This window comes from Ochotona curzoniae, unplaced genomic scaffold, assembly GCF_017591425.1.
Source record: "Ochotona curzoniae isolate NIBS_2020 unplaced genomic scaffold, NIBS_Ocur_1.0 patch38, whole genome shotgun sequence".
Lineage (NCBI taxonomy): Eukaryota > Metazoa > Chordata > Mammalia > Lagomorpha > Ochotonidae > Ochotona > Ochotona curzoniae.
The window spans coordinates 13,643-26,000 of record NW_024466950.1 but is presented as its reverse complement, the minus strand read 5'-3'; the positions used below and the strand labels follow the sequence as shown (position 1 = coordinate 26,000).

The following is a 12,358-nucleotide window of genomic DNA, read 5'->3' as shown; positions in this document are numbered from 1 at the left end:
GATGCACATGCACTGCGATGGACCACAGAATCACCTGAGATCACAGTTTTGGTTTGTATAACTTTGCATTTCCCAGAATACTGAAGAGTTCATGGTTGACAAAACAGATTCTTAAAATTTAGCAAGAATAACAATTATTGCTATCAAGACTGAAGTAGCTTTTCAAGAAAAAAAGATTATAATTATGTAGTTCTTCAGATAACTATAATGCTGTGCTTCTCTAAGAATTTCAAAAGTGTATTTCTATACTTGATTCTTCATTATCATATACCATATTATCAGAGTAAACCTGGAAAGCTTAAAGCAAATACTATATATTTTTCTTCTTGTTGTTCTTAAAAATGCCAAGAAAGAGATAGACATTGGAAATTGGATTTAATACTAGATCCTAATAAAAACAACATATTTTAATTGTCTATTCAGATGATCTTATTTTATTATTAATATCATTTGAAACAGTTTATTGATGTCACAGTAGAGCATCCGTTTCATTCTTGTAAAGCTTCAGAGGACTGATTAAATGGGCTGTGAGTCCACACCAACTTTACATGAAAATCTTCTTCACTTCTTCTCTGAGTCTATCGTCTACAGGTGGCTTCCTCTGGCTGCCAGGCTGCAGGAACTTCTTCACAGTGGGGAGGCTGCTGACTCTGGTCTTGAGTGCCTGCAAGGCACAGATCACAGTCTTAGAGAAGAACAAAGAGCACCCACCATGGGCACATCCCAGGAAGACTGCACCTTGCTAGACAAAGACCAACTGAGTCCCCTCCATCAGCACCAGAATGGAGACTGAAAAACAGACCCTACTGAGATTAGATGAAAGGAAGAAAACATAGCTTGATAACATATTCCCTAAGGCATTATCAACTCTTTATATTCCAATTGTCCCTATATTCTTACTATACACTATGCACCAAACTAAATCTTTAAAATTATAGTGAAGATCATTGTGTCATATCAACACTGAGAAGTTTCCAACATGACAAATGAAAATTTACAAAAATTGATTTGGAATTAGAGGTATAAAATATTAAAACCTAACCAGGAACCAGTCACAATCAGAAATTCACAATGAAAGAGAGACAATTTTAAGACAGGAGATTGAGGAGAAAAGCTTACAGAGAGAAACACAGGGCTGAACACTGGATACAAAACTGAGAGAAGCAAATCACAAAGAAAGGGAACTGCTGATGGCCTCAGTGTAGACAGACAAGGACACATCTGAGATGCAGAAAATCATAGAAAGGAGCCAGCTGGAGAGAGCTGGGTCAGTGTCATAAAATGCTAATATTCTGCTATGTCAACCACCAACTATTTTCAACTACTTCTTTCTTAAAAGGGCTTTCCTTGTGCCAGAACTAAGCTCTTGAAGTTTATTTTGGAGACCCAGGCGGGAGAATTCACAAAAGCACTAGGGCTCACAGTATCTCCAGCAAAGTTCTAAACATCAAATTTTAAAATGTGAAATGTGAATCCTGTCCTCCTAGGATGATGAAGTCCGTCACCTGAAGCAGAGGGAAGTTGGCGATGGCACTGGGGTCCAGCTCCTCCACATGGTACAGAAGCTCAACCAGGTGAATGTCAGCCTTGCTCAGCTTGTTGCCAACCAGGTAGTCTTGTCCGTGGCTCTTCAACACCTGGTGAATTAGAGGAATCAGAACATGATCACAGGCACAGTCAGTCTGGGATTCCAACTCTCCTCCAGCCCCGCAAGTCTGTACAGCCAAAGGATTCTACCTCTGCTGCTCACTGGAGAGTTCAGAGATGCAGAAGTTCCTCCATGGCTATTGCTATGTAGAGCAGATTGGGTTGTTCTTGCTTAAAGTTTGGTGAAAGCCCAGGCTCCCCTTTCACTAGTTTCCACATCACTGTGGTACTCACCAGCAACTTTGACTCCGTCTTTTACATGTGCCAAAGACTTAGCCCCTGCAGCCCCAAGTCCTGTTTGCCCCATGCCCTAGAGGGTGCAGCCTTGTTTGGTACCTCAGGCTCAACCTCTGCATTCTGATCTCTTTCCAGCATCCCGTGGGCAGCGGCTCTCTCTTCACCACTACTCTCTTTTCACAAAAGACTAGTTGAGACTCTGTATTCTCCTTTTCCTGCTTTATGTCTGGAATCTGAAGTTATCTAGGCAAATGTGAATTCATCACTACATTTCAGCATTGTCTCTGACGCTTAATTTGCACTGCTGTGTATTTTCAGCTGATTTGTCCATGAGTAAATTGCATTACTTCCTGAAACTACTTTAAAATGGAGAAACTGTGCAGTGTTCAACTGATGGAGAGGAGCTGTAAGGTTAGGGCATGTGAAGAATCAAGCATAATAGGTTTATTTTAAGTGGCAGGAATCTAATGTGTCCACTTAACATTTCTTTCAACTTGTCATTATGTATTAAACATCTCATAAAGTGGTTCTGGGATAACATTTGATGTTTGTGAAAATAACCCAGCAATATCTAAATTGGAAAGAATAAGAAGGAAAAGCAACCAAGGCATCAGCAATATAGATAATGTTTGGCAAAGAAAGACCCCATTGGGATTTGTACACATGGCAAAGCTTAAAGAGTCATTTGATACCAAAAACACAACAATATCAAACACTACATTATAATATACTATGTTCTCTCATGACTCTGGATCTGATTTTCTTATGTACCATTATTAAATTCTGGAAGCTACAGACCTGTCACTATGTGAATATGCCCTAAACTGTTAGTATCACCAATAAGGGGGTCTACTTGAGGAATCAACTGCTCTTAAATTCTTTATTTCTTCATAAGCTCTGATATCTGAACAGTGAATTTATTTCTGTTAAATGGATGACAGAGAAAATCATATCTTACTTTTTATTCAATATGATTTCAGGTAGTGATAATCCTGACATGTTCTTTTAAAGAGTGATTTCGGTTATGATATATGCTATGTGGCACATATATATCAACTGATGAAATGACAGAACTTAATTTTCATTTTTTTACACAGTATTCCAACGATTCTGTGTGCCATGTCCCAGATTTCATCTCCTATCCCTCCCTTAGGTGCCATCATATTTGGATCTATACCATCCCCTCCTGAAATATTACCACATTCTGACAGGTAGCTGCTCTCCTGTATCTCTGCATATGGTGCCAGAAAGCTTTATAATGTTCCTGTCATCAAGCAGAGTGTCCACATGTTCATCCTCAATCTCTAGTCTGACTCTAAGCCTTCTACGGAATAAGTTCCAGAAATGTTCTTGAAATTCTAAAGAATTCTAGATTGGATCCTAGTAAATTGCATTTTATTGACAAAGTTTAACTGACAGTATTCTACTTCAACTGTGCTTTTATACAATTTATTGAGCATTCCTGTGTTACACTAATACTAAGGGAAGTCATTTGACAACGAAGGTCAAAGCTCCAGAAAAGCAGGGCAACTGTTTCTATTTGTCTTTCGTGATAGACTGGATGTCTGCGTCCCAATAAAACCATATGTTGAAATTCTAATCCCCCCAAGGTGTTGTTGGTAGCTGCAGCCTTTGGAACATGATTAGGTTTGGAGGGTGGAACCCTCATGAATGGCATTAACACCTTTATGAAAGGGAACCCCAAAGAGCTCCCTTGGCCTCTCCTCCATGTTAGAGCACAGCCAGAAGTTGGCAAGGAACAGGCCCTCATTGGATGCTGGATCTTTCAGTGCCTCAAACCTGGACATCTCATCTCCAGAACTGGATAAGTGTACTCCTGAAGTTAAAGCCACTCCATCTCTGTTGAAGACTTGATCCCCAAAAACCAGACCACCTGCCCTGAGGACCTCAAATCTCAAATGTTTTCAGCAGACTGAGAATTCTGCTGGAAGTAAACTTCCTGCTGAGATTCTGGGCCACCTAGCTAGTAAAGCATGACTGAGGAGGTGTGAGGCATCCTTACCAATTACTTCTTTTAGTGATTGTGGCATAAACATATCCAAGTACAAACAAAGTTCTGTTAGATTCCTTTTCGAGTTAGATCTGGGTTTTGCTTGTTTGTTTGTTTGTTCTGTTTTGTTTCGTTTAGTCTTTTTACAAGTACTGGTTCCTGGTAACTCATACTTACTTATCTTATTGTTTGGAACCTGGTGATTGTTTCCCAAATTCCTTGTGATCTATCATTGGAGTAGCTTGTATGCTATTGTTTAGTTAACTAGTAACTTTTATCTACCTGCTTGCCCTGCAAAAATCATGGTATAAGTTGCCCAGTAAAACTCAATAAAGTGTGCATTGGTTCATCTTGCCTTTGCATCCCCTGTGTCCCAATTATTCTAGGCGCGGTCATCACACCTCAAGTTCCGGTTGCCACTAGAGGGACCCCCAAAACATCTCTGCTGTTTTCACTGTACTGCTCTACACTTTAAGACTTACCACTTATTCTTAGGACTAAGACAACATCTAAGCTCTCAGTGCCTTGAAATGTGAGGCAGCTTCCATTTACCTTTTCAAAGGCAGGAAAATAACGGTTTTTTGTCTTTTCTTTTATCTGAGTAAGACTTCCTTCTAGTTGCTCTTGTGGAAGAAATGGATGATGAATAATCAGTTCAATCTGCTATGCCTTCTGTATACATATCAATCCTGGATGTAAAAACAACCAAATGGTCCATTGCACCCATGTTAGCATTTGCAGTTTAAAGATGTAGGCGGTACCACAATGATTCATCACCTGCAAGAGCCTTTCATGCCAGGCTTTTACTTATTTATGTCATTACTAAGGAGTAAATAAATATCTTGAATTATTTTTATACCCATGGCCAAATGGAGTTACAAGGTGTCAAAGTACTATCTAGAGCTATGATTATGCAAGGAAGTGGTTGAACTCTGTATGTGACCATTGATGCTACAAAAAGAGTTTGTATCTACTACGTCTGGTGCACAAATGCATCATTGCTGATGACTCACTTTGGTCATCATCTCAGGAAGCTTCCTTTTCACATCCACTTGATGCGTCATGTCCCTCTTACCATGTGCTGTCCATAAAGGCTCATTCTATGCCCCAAATGAAAAATTCTCATGGTTATTTCACTCACTCACTCACTCACTCACTCATTCCTTCATTCATTCATAATCAATGAGAAAGAGAGAGACACAGAAAAGATCTTCCATCCATTGGTTCAGAAAAATCTGCGATCTTTCATGTCAAATCAGGGAGCCTGGAATTTAGTTCCTCTGTGTCTCTCAATTGTGTGCTTTAAAAGAAAGCTAGAATCAAAATCAGAGGGGGAACTTCCATTCCAGACATTGACTCTTCTCACAAGCTGTCCAACCCTATAAGTCTGTGCACCTGAAATCATGCTTCCTCCATCCTGCTCACCTCATGGCTCAGCAGTGTCTGGAAGCTTCTGTCTCTGGAATGTGTCCATGAACTGCACTGCATGTATGGTCACAGTTCCCTGAATCGACCCCACAAATACTCCCCTCATCCCCACAAGACTCTGCTACAGTAGATCTCAGTGCGTGTCCACATCCCCACTGCTGTGGGTCCTGCTCACTCAACAGACCCTATGTCATTACCACGTCATCTGCATAAAATATACCGTACAGGGCTCTCTCCTTTATGTCTTTCCCGTAGAGGTTGTGTTTGTTGGCAATGTAGTTGAGAATGGCTCTGGTCTGCACCAGCTTCATCCCATCAATCTCAACCATGGGCACTTGCTGGAACATAAAACTAGGATCTTTTGAAGGAAGGAAAAAAAAGAGTAAAATGTCTCTGCATTTCATTGTCTCAGAAAAAATTAATCACAATTAAAGTATAAAGATTACCTTATTGCCTTTCAAGTAAAATAGCCTTTTGTTTTTATCCTCCTGAAGTCCTTCTTTTTCTCCTATTCTATTATACTACTGATATCTATTTCTTATCTAAATACATTGTAGATATTTGTCTTTTTTATGATTCATGGAGATCATACGTGGAGTTAGGAGGTGCTGCAATTGTAAGTCATTCAGATGCATTTTTAATAGGAAATTCTAGTTTTGAGGTGATTCTAACATCAAGGCCAGTTCTGAGAGATAATTTTGTGTGAAACTTTCATATATTTCTTAAGTAGTCAGTACGTGCAAAGTGGGCCTGTGTGCTTGACCCTAAGGCAGCTAGCCCTTTCTTTTCCTCTCTCCTCACACTCTGATCTGAAACTTCAACTAATTCTGCATGGATTACAAACACACTTAATATATTCCATGAATATTACATTGTCACAAATGTAATAGAAGTAACTCAAGATACCTCGGGACTTCTTTCTCCTCTTTTTTTCAGCTAATGCACAACTTGTGGGTTCTTGTATATGGTTGACAGTGTGGCATCCCACTTGCTTGCATCATATTTGCAGTGAAGAGAACAAAGCAAAGAAAGGGCAGTTCTGGGGCCTACGTGATATCATTTCTTTTGTAATCACAGAGGTTTAGCTCTTTTTTCTATCCCTCAGACTTTAACTAGACTCCTTCTGTGTCTCTCCACACCCAGATGTGATGTTACAAACCCACAGGTCTTTAAAGATTTATTTATTTTTATTGCAAAGTCAGATATACAGAGAGGAGGAGAGCCATAAAAGAAGATCTTCCATCTGAAGATTCACTCCCCAAGTGATCCCAACGGCCAGTGCTGGGCCAATCCAAAGCCAGGAGCCAGGAACCTCCTCCACATCTCCCATGTGGATGCAGGGTCCCAAGGCTCTGGTCTGTCCTCCACTGCTTTCTCAGACTAGAAGCAGGGAGCTGGATGGGAAGCGGGGCTGCCAAGATTAGAACTGGCACCCATATGGGATCAACGGGAGAACTTAGGCCACTAGGCCACCACGCTGGGCCCAGGAACCCATAGGTCTTACATGGCTCTCAATCCTCTGCATAATACCCTTATTAGTAGTCATGTAGATAATTGTACTTACCACTTCTCATCTTTTGCAAGTCTTCTCGAGTTTTTATGTATTTCTCTTCAAACTGGAAGAAGAAACATGTTAGTTCATTCTATAGCATTACAAACTATTACAATTGAATACCTGTCTGATACATACTGTGTACAAAGTAAGAATCTGATAATGGCCATTGAGAATTTGAGATTAGACCCTTTTAAGAAAAGTCATGGTCCAGAGCCCATTGATGCTCATCTAGGTGGTGTCTTTCCTCTCCCCTCTAACCCTGCCACTGACCAAGGTTAATTCCAGATTTGGGAGATGTCACTGGAGGGAAACAACCAACCTGGAATGGCACTACACTGTGCTTTCTTGTATACTGTTTCTTCATAAAATTGAGAAAAGATGTAGCTGAAGTCCCACAGGGCATGAAGCAATCAAGAAAGACCAAGCAAGCTCCACTTCGCTGGGAGACTGCAAGAAGGGCTCTGGGACTTTCAGGTGCAAAGTGCCACATCAGAGATGTAGTTGTGGCTGTGGTCACTACTTGAAATATCCATATCATGTATCACAGTGCCAACTGAAGTTTTGCTTACTTTGCTTCTAATCCAGCTTCCTACTATTTTTATCGCTCCATCTTCTTCCGTCTATAAATTCTGCCTTTCCAGTAAAAATAAACAAATCTTTTAAAAAAAAAAAAAGTGGGGGAAGGCTACCATGATAGCTTAATTGGCTAATCCTGCTCGACCTTACACTTTGTGAGCACTGGGATCCTGTATGGGTGCAGGTTCTTGTCCCAATTGCTCTACATTCCACCCAACTCCCTGCATGTGGCCTGGAAAATCAGTTGAGGGTGGGCCAAAGCCTTGGGACCCTGCACCCACATGGGAAACCTGGAAGAAGTTCCTGGCTCCTGACTTCAGATTGGCTCAGCTCCAGCTGTTGTGGCCACTTAGGAAGTGAACCAGTGGATGGAAGATCTTTCTCTCTGTGTCTCCTTCTGTCTAAATCTGCTGTTCCAGTAAAAATAAATGAATCTTTAATCTAACTTCCTACTAATGCATCCCGGGAAACAGTAGTTGGTAGCTGAAGTACTTGGATCTGCCACCCACATGAGAGATCCAGATGGAGTCCAAACCTAGCTGTTGTGAGTAACTGGGGAATGACCAAGATACAATATTTTGCTCACACTCATTCTATTGCACATTCTTTCAGTTAACAGTTGGAGAATCTCTCTCCCCCTTTCTCTCTCCTCTGCCCTAATTTTCAAGTAGATTTTTAAAAATAAACAAATTAGCTTTAAACAGATACCAGCTGACCAGGAAATCCTCCTTTTCTGCTGCCATCTGGGGCATAAGAACTCCTGGGACTGAAACATTTGAGTTCCTGTGGTCTGAACTAGATTTCTGTTTGTAGAGAGCAGCACTTGGCAGGGTCACTCAGACATCTGCCCGCATTGCCTATTTAACAGCAGGAAGAATGACAGTTTAACACTTGGGTTTTTAGTTGTCCTGCCTCTCATGTGAGCCACTGAATCAACTTTCTGCAGCCTGATGTGCATACAGGCCAAGAGCAGGGACCTTATTTTCTTCCACAGCCTTGCACTTAACTTGTACCCTACACAATGATTGTGGAATGAATGGATTTCTAAACAGTTTGTTACAGTCTATTACCTCCTGCCTCCCGTTCATTACCTGCAAGTTAACTTTAATAACATCCACTGCCTACACATCACCTATTGATTATCACCAAATCCACCCACTGTCTCCTTGGTAATCATTTGAAGGGCATTCTATATGTTCTATACAGACATGCAGGGCACAATGACATATCTGTCAATCACAAATGACACATAAGATGGATGATCAGAAACTCAAAGGAAAAAATGCATTCATATTTTACAACTTCAACATTTTATAAAATTTAAAACTTTTGCTTGAGAATAAATTACCATTTAATTTCACCTTTCCATGTACTTCTTGGACAGTCCTTGTACAATGGTTTCCTGTAAGATTATAATAGAACTAAAAAATTCCTGCTTATCACCTATACAGAGGGAAGAGTAATGAAAATATGCAAAAAAAAAAAAGTGGGGGGATGAAGAAGCTCCAACAAAATTCACAGTGGAGGGTTTAACAGAAAAGAGTGACACATTTCCAAGAGTCTCACGAAGGTCCTTCAGAAGGGACCCAGAACAAGACATGACAACCACAGGCAGCAGTCCCATGAATGCTATTACCTGGAAATCTTCCAGTAGGACCAGATATGGACATGGAAAATTATGACAATGGTAACCTTGACCCTGGATAGGTCTAGGCCGATGTGTGTGCTTGTGTCTTAGATGTTTAAAAATGTTTTAAAAGTAAAAGAATGCAAATAAACAAGACATTTAAAATTAAAAATGTTGATAGAAAAAGCATGTAAAGAAAAATTTTGAATAGACCTTCAATGTGCTTATAGTTTAAGTGAAGCATTATTGTCACAAAGCAATGGTAAATTTTTGAAAATTGAGTTTAAACAGCAAAAGAGCTAGCTAAAGTGAAAGTTAATCTACTACCGAAGAAAGACGTTCTTATGAATTGAACGTAGCCCAGGTTCAAGTGCTGCTCAGCCTCAGAAATGAAGAGCAGTGCTTCAGCTTTCACTTTCACTTAGTGACTCACCTAGAGCCATTTCTGGTTCTGGAAATTCCACCCATAGGAATTGCTCTATACAGGTTTGTAAACTTTTTGTTTTTTGTCTTTCATGTATCTTTAACATATCACTATGTTGCAACTGACTACATGATCAGTACAGAATCATCCTTAACATACTGTATACAACCATAGCATAGGAAAAATAGACTGTGCTATATGATAGAGGGATGTAATAGTTGCATCATCTAAATTTATCTGAACACACACGGTGACATTCCTATGAAATCACCCGATGACACGTTTCTCAGAATGTATCCCTGCTGCCAAGATTTCATCCTTAAATAATCAATGTGTTTCTCTACACTGTTAAACTGGTTAACAGTTATGTAATAGCAAGAACTATTTGGCATTATCACACTTTAAATATGAAAAGTAATTCTTCAATGCCATTAATATTCTATTCATATTATACTAATTATTATATGAATGAAAATTATTTTTTACTATTTCAAAAACACAAATTCACATAACACCCACATATTAAGAATAGTGCATTAAATTCATTTTATTTTTAGTTATCAGACCATTCCAAGAAAAAAACGATTCAGTCAGTCTTAGATTCTCAGAAAATGAACCAATGCAGCACCTACCTCTACCCCCGCTGCAGCCAAGAACCATCGGATGGACTCCGCCCTGCCCCGTCCGTCAAAGTAGTGAAGTATGGGCTTCCCTGCCATAATAATAGTATCCTTGTTTCTATAACATAAATAAATGAAAGAATGAGTAAAACTATGGAATGAAAAGTGTATTTGGAGTATGCTTAAATAGCAGTACCAATACTTAAGAAATATATTGCTTTTTTAATTTTTAAAATATTTGTTTATTAAAGATTTGCTCATTTTATTTGACAGACAGCTAAAGAGGGACACACACACAAACACACATCTATCTGCTGGTTCATTTTCCAAATGGCTGCAATGGTAGAAACCAGGAACCAACAATTTCATCCAGACCTCCCACATGGAGACAGGGAGGAGCTCAAATACTTACGCTGTTGCCCGTTACTTTCCCTGGTGCATCATCAGTAGCCTGGATTGGAAACAGAGAAGCCAGGACTCCAGCTAATGTCCATTGTGGTGTTAGTGTTGCAGTTGGCAGCTCAATCCACTACCACACAATTCCAGCCTCACAAAATTTGATTCATTTGAAAAATAGAGACTCAGAGAGACAGGGAGAGAGGAAGAGAAAGAGCTCCCATTTGCTGGTTCACTCTTCAAATGCTTGCTGCAGTCATGGTTGAGCGAGGCCAATGCTAAAAACTGGGAATTCACTCCTATTCTCTCACTTGGTGGCAAAAACAAAGCTACCCGAACCATTGCCTGCTGTTATCCAAGCTGAGCCTTAATAGGAGTATGGAATCTGGTGTTGAGCTGGTGCTCTCTAATGACGAATGCGAATATCCCAGCAGTGTCATAACCATATTATGAAGATTGGAGAAGCTCCTGGAAGGTCTCTCTTGGTTCAAATTATTACCAATCAGTAGCCGTACTCACATAGACCAGACTAGTCTCAAGACCCCATTGCTTTCAATATGACTGTTCCTGGGTAGTCAATGCATGAGACTTTGTGGTGACAGTGCCATATGCGAATTAATAGGAGGAAAAGGAACTAGAAAATGACATTTTTTGCAGACGAATTAATAATAACTGCTACAGTCATTGCCTTTTTTGTTGCACTACTTATTTAATCTTCAAAACAGTCTTCCTGAACTAGATAATATGGACTCCAATATCCAGGTAATGAAATTGTTAGAGAGGTCACATGCAACATACACCATTATACTCTCTCAGTGATAGACACAGTCATCCATGCAAAGAATAAAAAAATGTCCAAGTCCACAAAAGTGAATACCCTGAGACTCTGGAGTGTTTGGGGTCAGTTGGTCTCTGATAGGGAGGGCCAGAAAGAAGCAAAGTTCCCCTTCAGCTCTTTGGCTACAAGGCCACATTTGATCAAAAGTAGAAATTAGGATCCCAAGTTGCCTTAAGTATAGCTCACCAAATCCAAAATCTTTAGAGTAACAAAGTATACTAGTTCATTTCTCCTTTTGCAATATATATGCAATCTGCAATGTAGCTATTTTATTTTGTAATCTAGAAAAAAAGAGACACCACTAAATTGGCTGCTGCATGTCATAATGAATGGAGCCAGCCCTTTGATTAACATCTATTACCCCATGCATAGTCTAACAGACATGTCTTCATTCAGTCTAACCAGGATCTCCAAAGGTGAGGTGGACCTAGTACTGCAGGAGATGATACTACTGCTTCATATGCCTTCATTCCACATCAGAATGCTGGTTCAACTCTTGGTTACTCCACTTCTAATCCAGTTTCCAGCTAGCACAACCTGGGAGGCAGAAGAAATGCCTCAAGTGCATGGGCCCCTGCTGTTCACACAGGAGATCTGAATGGAGTTCTGGGATACTATCTTGCCCTTCCCCAATCCCAGCTATTGTGAGTCTTTGGGGAGTGATCCAGAAGATACAAAGCTCTCTCTCTATATCGTATATATATTTTTAATTACCTATAGTGAATTCGGTTCAAATTCTAATTATACAGATGTGAATGCCAATGATTCTGGAGTAACTTATTCACAGTAAGTGGCAGGCGGGCATTCAAACTCTTTTCTATTTAAAACCAAAGATTAAGATAATTTTTCTCTGTTGGTATCTTGCAAAGTATGCATGACAATACTTCAGTGCATGAAAAGCCAATAATTTTTTTGATTTATTTATTTTTATTACAAAGTCAGATATACAGAGAGGAGGAGAGATAGAGAGGAAGATCTTCCGTCCGATGACTCACTCCC

General features: G+C 39.8%; 1 pseudogene; it reads right to left on the bottom strand.

Annotated features, from left to right (window-relative positions):
* Positions 1-544: 544 nt before the first annotated feature.
* LOC121167502 lies at positions 545-10,224 on the bottom strand (annotated as a pseudogene).
* Positions 10,225-12,358: the final 2,134 nt, after the last annotated feature.